Below are 15406 nucleotides of genomic sequence, written 5' to 3'. Positions count from 1 at the left end.
TTTGTATGCCTCACATCTGTCCCGTAGGCGAAGGGAACAATTCTAAGGCAATGTCAGCATGATAAGACTGGTATTTGGAAAGCTTACTTTTGTAGCAGGCAGAGAATGGGTTGGAGGAGTATGAGTCAGATAGCCAGGTGAGAGACCAATTACTCAAGAGAAGGATGGTGATGAACTGACCTACGGTAGTAGGCAAATAAGTTCACTTTTTTACTCAGACACATAATTTAAAAAATCTAAACTATGTACAGTTGTTCTAGGTACTACTGTATATATAAAGAGTATGACCAACTCTATGCCATCAATAAGGTTACAATCTAGCAGGAGGATTCTATTAGCACCACAAATAGGACATCAGGGGATGATGTGCAAGTAACAAGAGAGGTAAATATAAACAATTAAAGGCATTGAAAGGGGAAAGAGAACACATTTGGTTGGGTCAACCATAAGATGATTTGTGAGCAATGTAGGATTTCAGATTGGCCTGAAAGAAGAGTGAGTTTTGTTTGTTTGTTTGTTTTTGTTTTTTAGGAAAAATTGTGGAAGAGGATGTACCAACTGAGGTAAGAATATGAATAAAAGGTATTGGACCATATGCACAAGCCATTTTTGATGAGCAATAAGCAAGTGAAGAAGATGTGTGAAACAAAGCTGGAAAGGGAGGTGGTGCCATATGCAGAGGCCCTGAAATGCAAGGGTGAGCAAGTTATATTTCACTAGAGGCCCGGTGCATGAAATTCATGCATGGGTAGGGTCCCTAGGCCTGGTTGGCGATCAAGGCCCATCTGTGGGGTGACTGGTGGGGTAATTGGGGCCCCTGCTGGCAATTGCCTTGGCTGGCCTGGCGCTGCTCACTCACCAGCCCCGCCACCGCCACCGCTACCACCAGTTACCTCTGCAATCAGGGGATTGCAGCTGCCGGGGCTCATGGCTGCCTGAACCCACGGCCTCACAGCCACCCGGGCTCATGGTTGCCTGAACCCAAGGCTGACATGAGCGCAGCGCTGGCTCCTCTACCTGTGCCCATTCTGGGGCCTCCTGAGCCACCATGCCGGCTCAGGCAGGCCCTTCTGCCTCTGTCTCCGTCTCTGCTTTGGGCCTCACCTGCATGCAACCTCCTCCTATCTGGTCCTGACCCATTACGGAGTCCTGGCCTAATTTGCATACTACCTCTTTATATATAGAGATAACTTCAAAAATAAGAGAGTCTGGAACTAGGACTAACTCCTGGAAATTCTCTCAGAGCTGTTGAGGAAAGTCGTGAAGGATGAATAAGCATTCAGCAGTCTAAGAGGGTACAGAACACACTCAGCAGAAGGAACAGTATTTATGAAGATGTAAAGAGCCATGGTGAGGCGCAGTTTAAGTGAGGCAGCAGAAAGGATATGAAGTGATTGGTAAAATGGAAGTAGAAACATGGTAAAAATTAGAAACAGCATGTACAGAGAAGCTGAAGTACTGAAAGGTGGTGGCAGGAGATGGAGTACAGGAAAACAGGATTAATGAGCATTCTCATGTTAATCACTTATGGGATTTAATATTTTAACTAATTATTTCAAAATGTAATCTATGTACTTGGTTAAGAATATTAAAACTTCACAGAAGAATAGATAAAACCAAATCACTCATCTTCCCCAGTTTGCCTCACTTGAGGCAACTTTTAAGTTTCCAGTGTTTCATTAAAAAAATTTCCATGAATGTATAAGTATTTCTTTCTATCCATCTATTTGTCCATCCATCCATCCATCCATCCATCCATCCATCCATCCATCCATTCATCAATCCATCCATCCCATTGGTCCTTTTTCTTTGGAGCACCCTAATATTCTATCTCTCTATCATCTATTATCTATCTAATCTTAAAAAAATAATTATAGTTTTATTCTATACTCATGGCTTTGTATTTCTACCTTACTCTCAACTCTATGAGCATGCTTCATATGGATGTAAAATGGTGTGTGTATTCTGATTGTCATTTAGGAGGATTGAACATTTTACCTGCATTGAGCATCCTTGTCCATGCACTTTGTGCATGTGTGAGAACATATCCATGGTGTAACTTTCTAATGGTAGAATTGCTAGTACATCAGGTACGAGCATATTACATTTTGGTAGGAATTGCTAAATTGTTCTCCAAAAGGTTTATACCAATTTATAAAACTGGCATCAGTATATGAGAGGGTTTGTTTTTCTACACTCTTGCCACCATTTATCATTGTCAAGTAAAAAATAGAAACTCATTGTTCTTGAAACTTACATTTCTTTAACTATGTGTAGAAATTAGAATTCAAAAACATGAGTTTAGCCCAGCCAGTATGGCTCCATGGTTGGATCTATGAGCCAGGAGGTCATGGTTTAATTCCTAGTCAGGGCACATTCCCAGATTGTGGCTCAATCTCCAGTAGGGGGCATGCAGGAGGCAGCCAATCAATGATTCTCTCTCATCAATGATGTTTCTCTCTCTCTCCTTCTTCCTTCCTCTCTGAAATGAACAAAAAAATATTTTTAAAAATCACCAGTTTATTTTGTTAATGTAAACATGCTCATTTATTTTTTATTTTTGATTGTTGACAGCATTAAAGGTGTCCCCCATTTCCTCTCCCTTTGCCCCCTCACCCAGCCCTACCATTCCCCAGGCCTTCACTGCACTATTGTCTGGGTCCATGGGCTCTGCATATATGCATATATATTCTTTGGTGAATCCCTCCCAGTGTCTCCCAATCCCTTCCCTCTGAGATTTGTCAGTCTGTTCCATGCATCTGTGCCTCTGGAACTATTTTTTCATTAGTTTATTTTTCAGTCTTTAAAACGTTTTCAGTGCTTTGATGATCCAGTGATCTCCAGTGCTAATGTGAATTTAGAGGGAATGCAACAGGCAATTGGCTCTCAGTCCTTGGGTCCTTGACTTCTAGAGCTGTTGCCTCTGCAGGCTCTGTCAGTCGTTTGATTAACTTCCCAGTAACATGCCTTTGCATTTGATGTGATTGCAGTTCTGGAACCCACTTAGAGCTTACAGTAGGAATGTTTTGTTTAAAATTAAGCATAAAATTAACTATACATTTTTATTAAAATATCTATAAAATTTTAATAATATAGATTTTTTTCAACAAAGACACCTTTTACTATAGCATCACATATTATATAATATAGGAATGAATCCAATAACGAAATTGAATGTTGTTAAAATAAACTTATTTATATATATATTTTTAAATATATTTTATTGACTTTTTACAGAGAGGAAGAGAGAGGGATAGAGAGTTAGAAACATCGATGAGAGAGAAACATCGATCAGCTGCCTCTTGCACCCCCCTACCGGGGATATGCCCGCAACTAAGGTACATGCCCTTGACTGGAATCAAACCTGGGACCCTTGAGTCTGCAGGCCAACGCTCTATCCACTGAGCCAAACCGGTTTCGGCTAAACTTATTTATAAAAGAAATTATAAAGCCTCATTGACAGCCATTAACAATGGATTAAATGCATGGAAAAATATTTCATGTCTATACAGATTAAATAGGCTCAGTGTTTTAAAAATATCAAATTTCCTAAATTGAATTATAATCAATATAATTTAGTACAAATACAAATAGGTTTTTGGTAGAAATTAACAAGTTAAATTTACAATTTACATAAAACTGCAAAAGTCTAAGAATACGGAGACACTCAAGAAATAGAAGAACTAAGTGGGAGGACTCAATCTAACAAATGTCATGAATTATTATAAAACTATAGTAATAAAGAAAATGGAGTTTAGGAACAAGGATACATAAAGAGGTTAATGGAAAAAAAAAAACATGTGCACATACACATACAGGACTGGTGCTGCAGAAGTAGAAGATGATTACATTGTCAACAACTGATTATAAGAAAATTGGGTATTTGCATGAAGAAAAACAAAAATGATAACTATCTCACAACATAGCCAAGATGAATTCTAGCTGTATGAAAAGGATAAATACAATAAAATCATAATACTCAGAATGTTATATAGTAGATTATCTTCATGATCCTAAGGCAGGAGATTAATTTCTTAACCTCCTTAATCATTAAAAAACAGGTTGATGAAAAGTGACTGCATCAAAGATCTTTGGTTCATCAAAAGAAACAATACAAGAATGGAAAGATGAACTGTGTAGTGAGTCATAATTATATATCAATATCCATTTCCAAATCTACATCCATATTTATATTCCAACCAAGGTTAGTTTATTGAATTTGCAGATCACACCTACAAATAAATGAGAAAATGATAACAACAAAAAAATGGGTACATAAATGAGAACTTCATAAAAGAGGAAATCTATTTGGCCATTAATCATGTAAAGATTGCTAAATTTTATTGTTATCAGGGAAGTGCATATCAAAACTATAATAAAATATCCACTCCCAAAAATGGCTAAAATGATAAAAAGAAAAACAGAAAATATGAATATTGATATTATCCAAATTAACAGGAAGTCTTTTGAATTACAGTAGTCCCCCCTTATCTGCGGGAGATATATTCCAAGATATCCCCCCACTTGGATGCCTGAAAGCATGGAGAGTAGCAAATCCTGTTTTTTCATACCATATGATAAGCTTTAAGTTATAAATTATGCACAGTAAAAAGTTAATAACTAATAATAAAATAAAACTATTATAACAATACTAGAGGCCTGGTGCATGAATTCATGCATGGGTGGGTACCATAGGCCCGTCCCAATGGGGGCCATCAGGCCAGGTCAGCAGGGGGTGGGACTGTGGGTGGTCTGCCAGCCTGCCCCTGATGGGGGTGCTGATTGGGGGCAGTGCCGGACAGGGGGAGGGGCCATCGGCAGTTGGTGTACGTCCCACCTGGTCCCCCAAGATCAAGAACTGCACAGGCACTCCCAGCGTGGCACATTCTTTTGTGCACTCTCTCAGTCTCCTCCATGAGCTTCAGGGCCACAGGAGGTGCAGTGCTTCCTAGGAGTTGTAGAGTGTTTCCTCCACAAAGGGCCCTCCTGTAGACTGGGCTCTGGGTTTTCAAGAACCATGCCTCCTGGCATACCCGCATGAAGGCACCAGGCATTTGCCTAGGTCGGCTTTATCCATTGGCAGAGAGTGGAAGACCCGGGGAGTCGGCTGCAGCGGAAGAAGGGAATGCACTTGTGCGCTGGACCAGCCTGTCCTGTTCCTCCCAATCATTGTAAACAGGCAGAGGCAGGGTGGGGTGAGAATATGGTGCCGGAGGCCAGCCAGGGGCACAGCACAGGAGGAGGCTTTGGTGGCTATGGTGGCAGTGTGAGCATGAGGAGGCAGTGGCTGCAGCATGGGTGGGTGGTTCCGCGGTGGTGGGCACAGGTTAGTGAGGGGCAGCAGTGGCGTGCAGGGGTCACAGTGTTCCCCCCTCATGTGCCCTCTCCTTACCTACTTCACAGTAGCATCTGAGAGGCAGCCTGCAGGGCTAGGCTGGAGTTGGGGGTTGAGGGCCTGGCTGCCCCTATTGCGGGTTCTTCCCGGCAGGCTTTTCCTCAGTTCTCGCCCCCTTTGCTGTGCATTCCTCCCACTTCCCAGCCAGGCCTCCCTCGCGGCAGCCACATTTGTAATTTGTAGCTCTTGAGGTCTGGAGGAGCACAGCCAGGAATCGAGCCCCCCCCCCCCCCCCCCTGGAGCTCCAGGCCTCAGGGCAGCTCTTAGGCACCTCGGAATGGGAGAGAGGGGTGGGGGGCAATCTGGGGTGGGACCAGCCAGGGGGAGGGGCCATGGGAGTTTGGCGGGGTGGGGGGGCGATCGGGTCCTGATCGGTCTGGTTAGCCACCTCAGTGCATGTCATAGCGACCAGTCATTCTGGTCATTCTGGTCATTCAGTTGTTCGGTAGCTGGGCTTTTATATATATACTAGCTTTCCTGTTGCAGGAAAAATCCTGCAATAGGATTTCCTGCTGCACTCTACCCCGCCTCCGTTCCTCCCTTGTCCCCCGCCTCACCTTCTCCTCCAGCCCGCCCGCGTTTCGCTTCGCCCCCGGCCCCGCCTCCGCTCCGCCCTTGCCGCCCGCCCTGCCTTCTCCTCCAGCCCGCCCGCGTTTCCCTTCGGCCCTGGCCCCGCCTCCGCCCCGCCCTTGTCACCCGCCCCGCCTTCTCCTCCAGCCCGCCCGCGTTTCCCTTCGCCCCCGGCCCCGCCTCCGCTCCGCCCTTGTCCCCCGCCCCGCCTTCTCCTCCAACCCGCCCGCGTTTCCCTTTGGCCCCGGCCCCGCCTCCGCCCCGCCCTTCTCCTCCCCCCCGGCTTGCTTGCTTCTTCGAAGCTTTACTCCCTTCTGCAGCTCTTGGCTTCTTTGGACGCTGCCTTGATATGCAAATTAGCTGCCATCTTTGTTGGGGTAATTTGCATACTCGTCCTGATTGGCTGGTGGGCGTGGCTTGGCTGGTGGGCGTGGCTTATGTGTAGCGAAGGTGCGGTCAATTTGCATATCTGTCTATTATTAGATTAGATAGATACTCTAAAAAATGTTATGTGAATGGCTTTTTGGTCATTCTTAAGTGACATATTGCTTGAACACAAGCACTGTGATACTACAACATTTGATATGATAGCTGAAAGTGATTAATGGGCTGGGTCAGAAATGTAAACAGTATGGATATTTGGACAAAGGGATGCTTTATTTCCAGAGTAGGACAGAAAGGGATAGTAGGAGATTTAATCATGCTACTTAGAATGGCATGCAATTTAAAACTTATAAATTACTTTTTTCTGTAATTGTCTAGTTAATATTTTTGGACCTTGGTTGACACAGGTAACTGAAACCGTGAAAAGTGAAATCATGGGTAAGGGAAGACTACTATATTTATTTCACAGATGAATGTGTATTGGTTTCCTCTTGCTGATATAACAGGCTACCACAAATTTAGTTGCTTAAAACAACACAATTTATTCTGTTACTGTTTTGGAAGTCAAAAATTTTAAGTCAATTTCACTAGCCTAAAGTCAAGAGGTCAGCAGGACTGCTCCTCTCTGGAGATTCTATTTATAATTTAGCTTGATACTTTTATTTCAGTTAATAAAAATAGTACTTAGATTCCAAAGGAGTAGCTGAAGAAACCAGGTGGATTATTGAAAGCCTATTTGTCAAAATTTAGGATGCCATTTTGTTCTAATTACATAGGAATATGAATGAGAGGTTTTGTGGTTTGAAGGTTCCAAAATATAACAGTTCTCTATCCTTATTTTCCTTTCAGAGGAAATCTGCATGATAACTCAAGAGGAAGTTTTACCTGTGGAATGCCCAAGTAAAGTTAGTTTTTTATTTGGTTTAATAAGAAAGTGTTAATTGTGTAAATGCTCTTACTAAGCATACATAGATAGTTGAAATATGGCATAATCTTGCTGAGATTTCAGCAATAACTTCATTGTAGATTACAGTAAAAGGTCACACAGAGAAGAATATCAAGGAAGCCATAATTCATGAACATCACAAGGGAGCCAGCACCAGTCATTTCAACCCATGTAATTGGCGGGGTGCATCCTGAGAATGTGTGAGACTCCATAAATGAAGAGATGTCATTAAAAAGACAGGGATTAGCTTTTCAGAGCATGGCCTGGATGAGTTAAGGAAGCTGGGTTCCTGGTGGTTGGCCAGGCAACACAATCATAAATCACCACATGAGGGTTCCAAATGTTTTTGGCTGGAGAAGATGATGCTGCCTGACCCCCTGACATTGCCACTTAATTACGCTGTGAGTAAGCTCACTGATTCTCCTTAGGCAGTCAACCTCAGAGCGACAGGCATGGAGCTTATAAAATGGTTACCCCAAACCTCTGCCGCTCATTCATTCTGAGATTAGATACTTGCTGACAGTGGGCATTCTGGCTACTCCTCATTCTTGGATCAAGAAGGCATATGACTGCCTAGGTGGCAGAGTAAATGGGCACATGATACACCTACAGAATGGGTGTGACTCAACTACCAAGGCTGGAGCAGAGTAAACTCAAATAAATAGCCAGATGGGAAAACAAAACCACATTGTTTTTGTTGGGGCTCATTTCACGTTTTAATGTCTTGTGATCAAATTATCTGAAGAAAAGTTGGGGAAACTTTGGCTCTGATATTCTGAAATTTTCATTCAGGTGGGAATGGTGTTCTATATTATCAGTGATGTATTTAGTTTGGCTCTGAAGTTCTCTTAAGTCAAAGCCAAGGAATTTACAATGAGAGAACCACTTCATAAGGGAAAGGATTCAGAAAATCACCTATTTCGAAATCTACCTGAGAACTGGTGACAAATTATAACAAGATTTCAGCAAGCCAATTATCAGCAGGGGCACTAAAAATGCTTTCAGAATTTCATTCCTTTGCCAAGATTAGTATGTTGTTGACAAGGTAATATATTGTTGAACTTATTTAATAACCAATCAGTATTGGAAGCCTCATTTCTTTATAGTCCTGCCATAGATATTTGGAATACTCAAAGCTTTAAGGGATAGCCAAAAATAACTCTAAATAAAATTTAATAGCCATCTATCTAATTAGGCTGTAGAAATATCGACAAACTAAAATTCTACAAATTGGAGAATTGTCGTCATGCACAGCTTAAAAATAAATTGGCAAGTATAACTCAGTTGTTAAAAGAGGATAATATTCCAGTGCTTAATGTGAATAAAATATGTAGGATGCACGTAGGCAGAGCCAAGCTTTAATGCCAGGGTATTGCTGATAACTGATGGTTGGCTGTTTCATGAAATCTCCCATCTTTGGCACTAGGAACACTTCCCTTGCTCTTTGCCTTGAATTTCCATAATGGAATTATTTACATTTTGGAGTGTTTTTTTTTCTTCATCTGAAGACTCGAAACTTATCTGTGCTTATCTCTAGAAAGCTTCCAGTATTAAACTTAAAGTTTACTATGAATGTATGGAGATTCTCAATCATTGTATGTTTGTGAATATCATATTCCATAAATACTAGTAAGTAGGTTTGGAGAGAGATGATTCTTAGCCTCCAATTTGATATGTGGGTAGTCTTGTCTCTTTCTTTCTCTCTCTCTTTCTTTCTCTCTTTCTTCTCTTTCTTTCTTTTTCTCTATTAATGAATCCTGAACCACTGACCATTTCTGGTTTGGCAATTTCCATTGGCCTGCAGATTTCTACCTGTCTTTACATTTATCCTATGTAGCAAGTTTAATTTGATGAATAATAAATAGGTGAACTCCTGTATACAGGGACTTGAGGGGCTCTAAAAAGACAGCAGTCTCTGCTCCTGAAACTAGGCCAGTCTTCCATAATAACCTTGACCTCTTATTACAGATATTCTATGTCCAATCATTGGCCAAGCAAAAAAATAACTGCCCAACCAGCATTTACTCAAATAAGAGGAGGTTTACTGCTTCTTTCAAGAAGTACAGAGTAGGACATATCAGACATGGGTGATCCCACAAGCTCACTCTGTGTCGTTCTCTTATGGCTTTCTGTAGCAGTCCTCAGTTCAGCATCCTAAGGAGCATATAGTCCTGGGAAGGTCTGTCCTGCTGGTGAGCGGATGTGCAAATTGAGTTCCTTTCCTTGGCCACTCTTACTCATTTCTTTGTTCGGAGGCAGAGGCAGTTTGTAGTTTCTGCAGAAATGGCACCTGCAGTCCACACAGCTCATATATAGCAAAGCCCAGATTGTACCCTGAAGTGCTTGCCTTCTGAGTCCAGGGTCCTCTACTGCCCAACTCTGTTTTCTATTATTCCTCTGAGGCCTTAAGAGGCTTTTTGGTTTTCAATTCAATTTTTTCATTGTGGAAGTCTTGATTCAGAGGAAATCACAGGCAGAACTTCAATACATAAATACATAAAAGAAGCACCTTTTTGGTTGCATCTTGAATACCTGAAGGCTGGCCCTCTATCGGTTCCCCCACTACCACCTCAGCACACTGGGAGATTTCTGTATTGGGGATTTCTGAGATTGAGAGTGTATGATGTGGGATGCACCTCTAGTGTGCCATTGACATCATGGAAATGGGACCTGGTATTCCAAAAGTGTTCTATACAACCCCACTGTTTACACTGTAGATCTGTGTTATTCTTCTCAGTACAGTTCCAAAACCATCCTTATTCTACCAGTGTTAATACTATTGGAAAATACCTCTTCTCGAGCTTTTATCATAAACTAGAGGCCTGGTGCACAAAACTCTTGCACGGGTAGGGTCCCTAGGCCTGGCTGGCAATCAGGGCCAATCTGTGGGGCAATCGGCAGAGTGATCAGGGAGCTCCTGCTGGAACCTGGCTTGGCTGGCCTGGGGCCTGTGGTCTGGGGGAAGCTCCTGCATTGAGCATCTGCTCCCTGGTGGTCAGTGCACATCATAGTGACCAGTTGTTCTGCAGGTCATTCCACTGTTCAGTCTATTGCAGAGTAGACTTTTATTATATAGGATGTGTTGACTATAATTCATCCTTCAGTAGTATTTAGCAAAAAGGAGATGGCTCATAGGAGTTCAAGGGTGTAAGAAGTGGGATAGATAACTAGGAAAGAAAAGGGGAGGGTGTGAAGTGGTAAGTCTATCTGATGTCAGAGAAAAGAAAGCACCCCAAATCTTTCCTCTCCTTTGAAAATTTCCCAAGGCAATTCTATTTCCATGCTTGGCTGGATGAGGGGCAGGTTGCCATTCGTTTGCCTCTTATAATCACAATTCTAGGACCAGTCCCAAGACTATAGAAAGAGCAGAGAAAACCAATTCCCAAAGGCACAAGCACAGTCATAAAATAATTATAAATATATTTGAGTTTCCTTTAATAATAGTATGATTATGCTATTTTCATAAAGTTAAAATTTTGTGACATCCTAAAACAAACATTTTTTTTCTTCTTCATACCTCCCCAAATGAAAAAGAAATCTTTGAAAGAACAAATTTATATTCCCATCACTTTTCTTTTCTCTTACTGTTATTTACCCTGTTTAAGAGACTGTTCTTTAACAGCTTAAAGAAATCCTAGATCATTTTATATAACAGATTGATTTAGGATATCTTCGTCAGTAATCTTTGGTATTTATAATTTTAATTAAAGGCGACAAAAGTCTCAGTCAGGATCCCTACCACATCAATCTTGCCATACACATGTGAGTTGTGTTGAGTGGAAATAAGTAATATTATCTCTATTTTTTTTAGTTTCTGGTATATATTCACATAACATCAGTCCATTAACCAAATGATTTATAACTTATTTAAATGTTTGATTCTTCATTTTAAAAAGTAATCTGAAGCTAGTTTGAATATTTAGAATTCATTCCGGATTTTCTTCAAACCTTCAGGATTTAATAGTGTAATTTGTATGTTACACCAGCCCACCCAAGGTGTTAGCAGAGATGGAATCTCTGATAGTGTAGTTTTTCAAGATCTCTTATATTACCCCTTTCTATTAGGCTCTATAAATATTTCAAATCATGTCCAAATAAAATACCACTTCAGTAAAAACCATTGGTTTAAACAAATGTGATATTATTTCTTATTAAATAATATTTAATGTGAGAAATGCCTGACAAATGCAGTTAATACTTCAACTATCTTTTATATGAGAGCCAAGTAAAACACTTCAAAATTTTAATAAAGGCTTTAAGTACCATCTATTTTATTATGATCATTTTAGTACTAGAGGCCCAGTGTATAGATTTGTGCACTGGTGGGGCCCCTCAGTGTGGCCTGTGGGGATCAGGCTGAAACCAGCAGTCCAATGCCACCTGCCACTCCTGCCTGCTGCTCCTGCTCATCCAGGCCCCACTGTGCCTGCCACCGCTGCCGCTCAGTAGGCCCACTGCCACTCCACTGTGGTCTTCGGGCTGCGGCGGCCAGCCATGAGCCCTGTGTTTGGTGCTCCTCAGTCAGCTAAGTGGCACTCCCGCTGTGGGAGTGCACTGACCACCAGGGTATCTTGTGCATTGAGTGTCTGCTCCCTGGTGGTCAGTGCGCATCATAGCGACTGGTCAGCCGGTTGTTCTGTCGCTTAGACTTTGATATATATAGATAGTATGTTTCAGTGACATAACTATATGGAAACACTTCTGTAAGCCAACTGTATTTTTTCGCTGAATTATATAGCTGGAAAAGTCATAGAGTGAGAATGAAATATTTAAAAAGATGTGAAATAACTATTACTATTCTCATTGAACTGGAAGCATTGGATGCTGCTTTTGTAAAGATTTGTTTTTTTTATGTGGTGTTAATCATTTACTATAAAGGCAGAATGGTTAATAAATTCTTCTAATCTACACTGCCAGAATGCAGAGCTTGATCTGTGCAAAAATGCTGGTGATATTTTTGTTAGACTGGGAAATAAGATGACTGGAAGATTAATAGTATATAGTGCTTAGAAAGGCACTCATCTGTGTCCTCTAATTTGCAAGGAGCAGGAACTCTACCTTTTCATAAACCCTTTTCCAGATATTTCATTGTCAAACTTTAGGATGACCCTGTCTTCTGTTGATGCAAGTTGCCCTGTGTGAATTAAACATTTAATCATGTCTTAGTTAATTTTATCCTAATGTAAATTCAATTAACCATCTCCTCTTTCTCTTTGCTCACAGAATGAGAAATGGATGGGAGAAAAGCTCATTCGGGGCCTCTATGGAGGGGACCCTAAGTAGCCAAATGGTAGCATGAGGTCTCCAGGTAATGGGGAAAAAATAAAGATGAAGACACCATAGAATGACAGCCTGACTCTAAGAATTGAATGAAAAATTTAAAAGAATTTTCCTGATTTTCTATTCTCTTCTAGTATCATCCCTAAAACTGTGACTGCATATTCCCTAAATATCTGAGCATACCGTGGCACCTAAAAACAAAAGCATTTGGAATCTCATATGCCAAATTTTATACTTTAAAATCTGATATTTGAAGAGTTGTTTTTTTTTCCAAAATTTCTTAACACAACAAAAGCAAAAACTCAATAGCACACATACAGGGTAACAAAAGAAAGAAATTGCAAAACATCAAAGAAATTTGTTTTTGTTAACACAGAAGCAGGAAAAATAAAGAGCAGGAAAAAAGAATCTTACTAAATTTTTGCCCTGCCTAATTTAGTTCTTATAAACAATTTTTTTTTCTCATGGAAAGAGCAGAATGCAGTAAGGGTTTCTCAACTCTCCCTTTTGTTGCAGAGATTTATGGCTGTGAGGATTTCACCTCTCTTCTGACTCAGTGTCTGGGTGGTGGCATCCCCCAATGGAAAAGAAATCCCTTGACAAGCCCAGGCGGTCTAGGCCCCTGGAGGTCTTCCAAGAATACAGTCAAGCAAATGCAGGAAGGAAGCCGGTAAGCCTTGGAAGCGTTCCTTATGTCTTTCTGTCCTTCGCACACTCAGAGTTATTCTGATAAAGCCACACTCTCTCATGAACTCAGTTTGTTAGGCTGCTGAAACCAAGGGAGAGATAATTGACCAGAGATGAAAGGGCCTGGATGTTGGCTGGGAATATTGGGGGTGGGAGCCGACTGGAGCGGCGAGCTGCTGGATTATGTAAGTAGAGACAGGCAGCCTTCAGCACAGTGATTATGGGGCTGCTCTTGCAGGTGAGTAAACTATGTGGGAGTAAATTTCAGGTCGCTTTCAGATTGCAGAAACAACACTTTCAGGTTCCTGCTGTTTCCTTTCAGTCCTTTGTACTGCCAGACTCTAGAGGTAAGAAATGGCATGAAAGTGTCCATTTTACTGTGTTCTGGGGTTACATCCTACACAGGATAAGAGCCCAGGCAGTGCTTATCCAGGCAAAATTCCAGTGGTGCCATGGAGTAACTGCTCTTAAATTAGGAAGGCTTCTTCAGCCCTAGCCGGTTTGGCTCAGTGGATAGCTGTGAAACTTTTTATTATTTTAATCAATACTTTAACCCTAAACAAACATCTATATTTTATGAATCTCTAATTAAAATGAATTCCTAAAACTGTTCTCTAAATTATCTGAAGTGATGGTAGCTCGCTAACCCTAACACAACGGGTTCTCTGTCTACAGAGAAAATTGGACACAGTGATTTGGATATTACCTTGGATTTTCTGTAGAAAGTCCTGAATCCCTTTAGCAGAGAATTAATAGATGCCTCAGTGTTAATACATGCAACACTCTCAGAACACTGTCTGCCACTTGGTAAATACCCAGTTCGTGTTGGCCATTACTTTTTCCTTACCTTTTGAAGTTTTATTGTCAAGACAGAGCTGGAAATCCCTAGATTCTTTTAAGCTACCAAAAATGAAGGGGGCAGGTGACATGACTGTCAGTCTTGCTTCTCTACCTCCCTTCTAGGATGCTGCCAGTTTCCCCTCTTCAATCTGTGAATGTACATGTTCCAGAGGAAAAGAGAGAAGTACTTCTCCCCACTTTGGGGAGCACATCCTGACCACCAGTTTCTAGCTGAGAGCAGTGGGTAGTTCTGCGTGCTCCATGGAGAGTCTGCGTGTTCCTTGTGCTGGGAGTCATGAGGCAGCTACCCCTGTTTGTCCTCAGAAGCACAGGGCATCTCCTCATCCTTAGGACTGACTCTCAGGGAAGATTAGGAGGAAGATTTCCCTTTTAGGCCAGTGCCAGACCAGTAAACTTTAAAAAACAACCCAATACAGGACATACAATGAATTGGCAATGCAAAACATCTGTGGGGAAATGTTTTCATATAAATCCTGACTTATTTTCGATCCACTCCTGTGACATGTCTAATGTACATGATTTGTTGAAGACTTTTTAATGGCAACAGATGTGATCATTGGCTAAAGCAGCAGTCTGTCAAATATGATTGATCAGTGCAATGCAGATCCATTTTCTCTATATTTCCTCTTGTGACACGTCTTGTCCATTCTTTCCTCCAGGGCAAAGGCAAGAAGATTTCAAGCATCCATCCAAAGCAGATTCACTCAAGATTTCACTATAATCTCCACAAACTGCATAAAATAACTATCATTAGGCAAGTTCTGGCTTCTTGTATAGTTGAGAATCCTCCTTGACTTTCATTAGAAACACACACCACGCCATACATTGATATGGTACTCTGTCTGCATTCCCTCTGCACGTTTGCATGAATGAGCTTATCCATTTCACTTGCTCTGATTATTTTGAAAGACTAATAATCTCTTTATAAAAACACAAAAATAAATAAAATGATGAGTCTGGAAAATTATTTCATTTTAAGATATTACATACTTGTGACCTTGAAAAGGAGAGAATCACAGTAGGTATTTTTTTTTTAACTATTCCTGCATGGAATCACACTTAGGTTGTTTGTTTATTCCCAAGTTTCTTAAAAGTACCACACTTCTTTTTTTTTTATTTTTTTTTATTTTATTGATTTTTACAGGGAGGAAGGGAGAGGGATAGAGAGCTAGAAACGTCGATGAGAGAGAAACATCGACCAGCTGCCTCCTGCACACCCCCCACTGGGGATGTGCCCGCAACCAAGGTACATGCCCCCGACCGGAATCGAACCTGGGACCTTC

At 41.3% G+C, this 15406-nt stretch overlaps 1 long non-coding RNA gene across 1 annotated transcript; it reads left to right on the top strand.

Annotated features, from left to right (window-relative positions):
• The first annotated feature begins 544 nt into the window (after positions 1-544).
• LOC114232398 (uncharacterized) lies at positions 545-15041 on the top strand. The gene is made up of 5 exons (XR_003618455.2): positions 545-563; positions 7199-7249; positions 12519-12603; positions 13092-13245; positions 14783-15041. It is a non-coding gene; the product is annotated as an uncharacterized LOC114232398 (long non-coding RNA).
• The last annotated feature ends 365 nt before the right edge of the window (positions 15042-15406 follow it).

The sequence above is a fragment of the Eptesicus fuscus genome, chromosome 8 (genome assembly GCF_027574615.1).
Source record: "Eptesicus fuscus isolate TK198812 chromosome 8, DD_ASM_mEF_20220401, whole genome shotgun sequence".
In the NCBI taxonomy this organism is placed as follows: Eukaryota; Metazoa; Chordata; class Mammalia; order Chiroptera; family Vespertilionidae; genus Eptesicus; species Eptesicus fuscus.
This window is presented reverse-complemented; position numbering and strand designations above follow the sequence as displayed.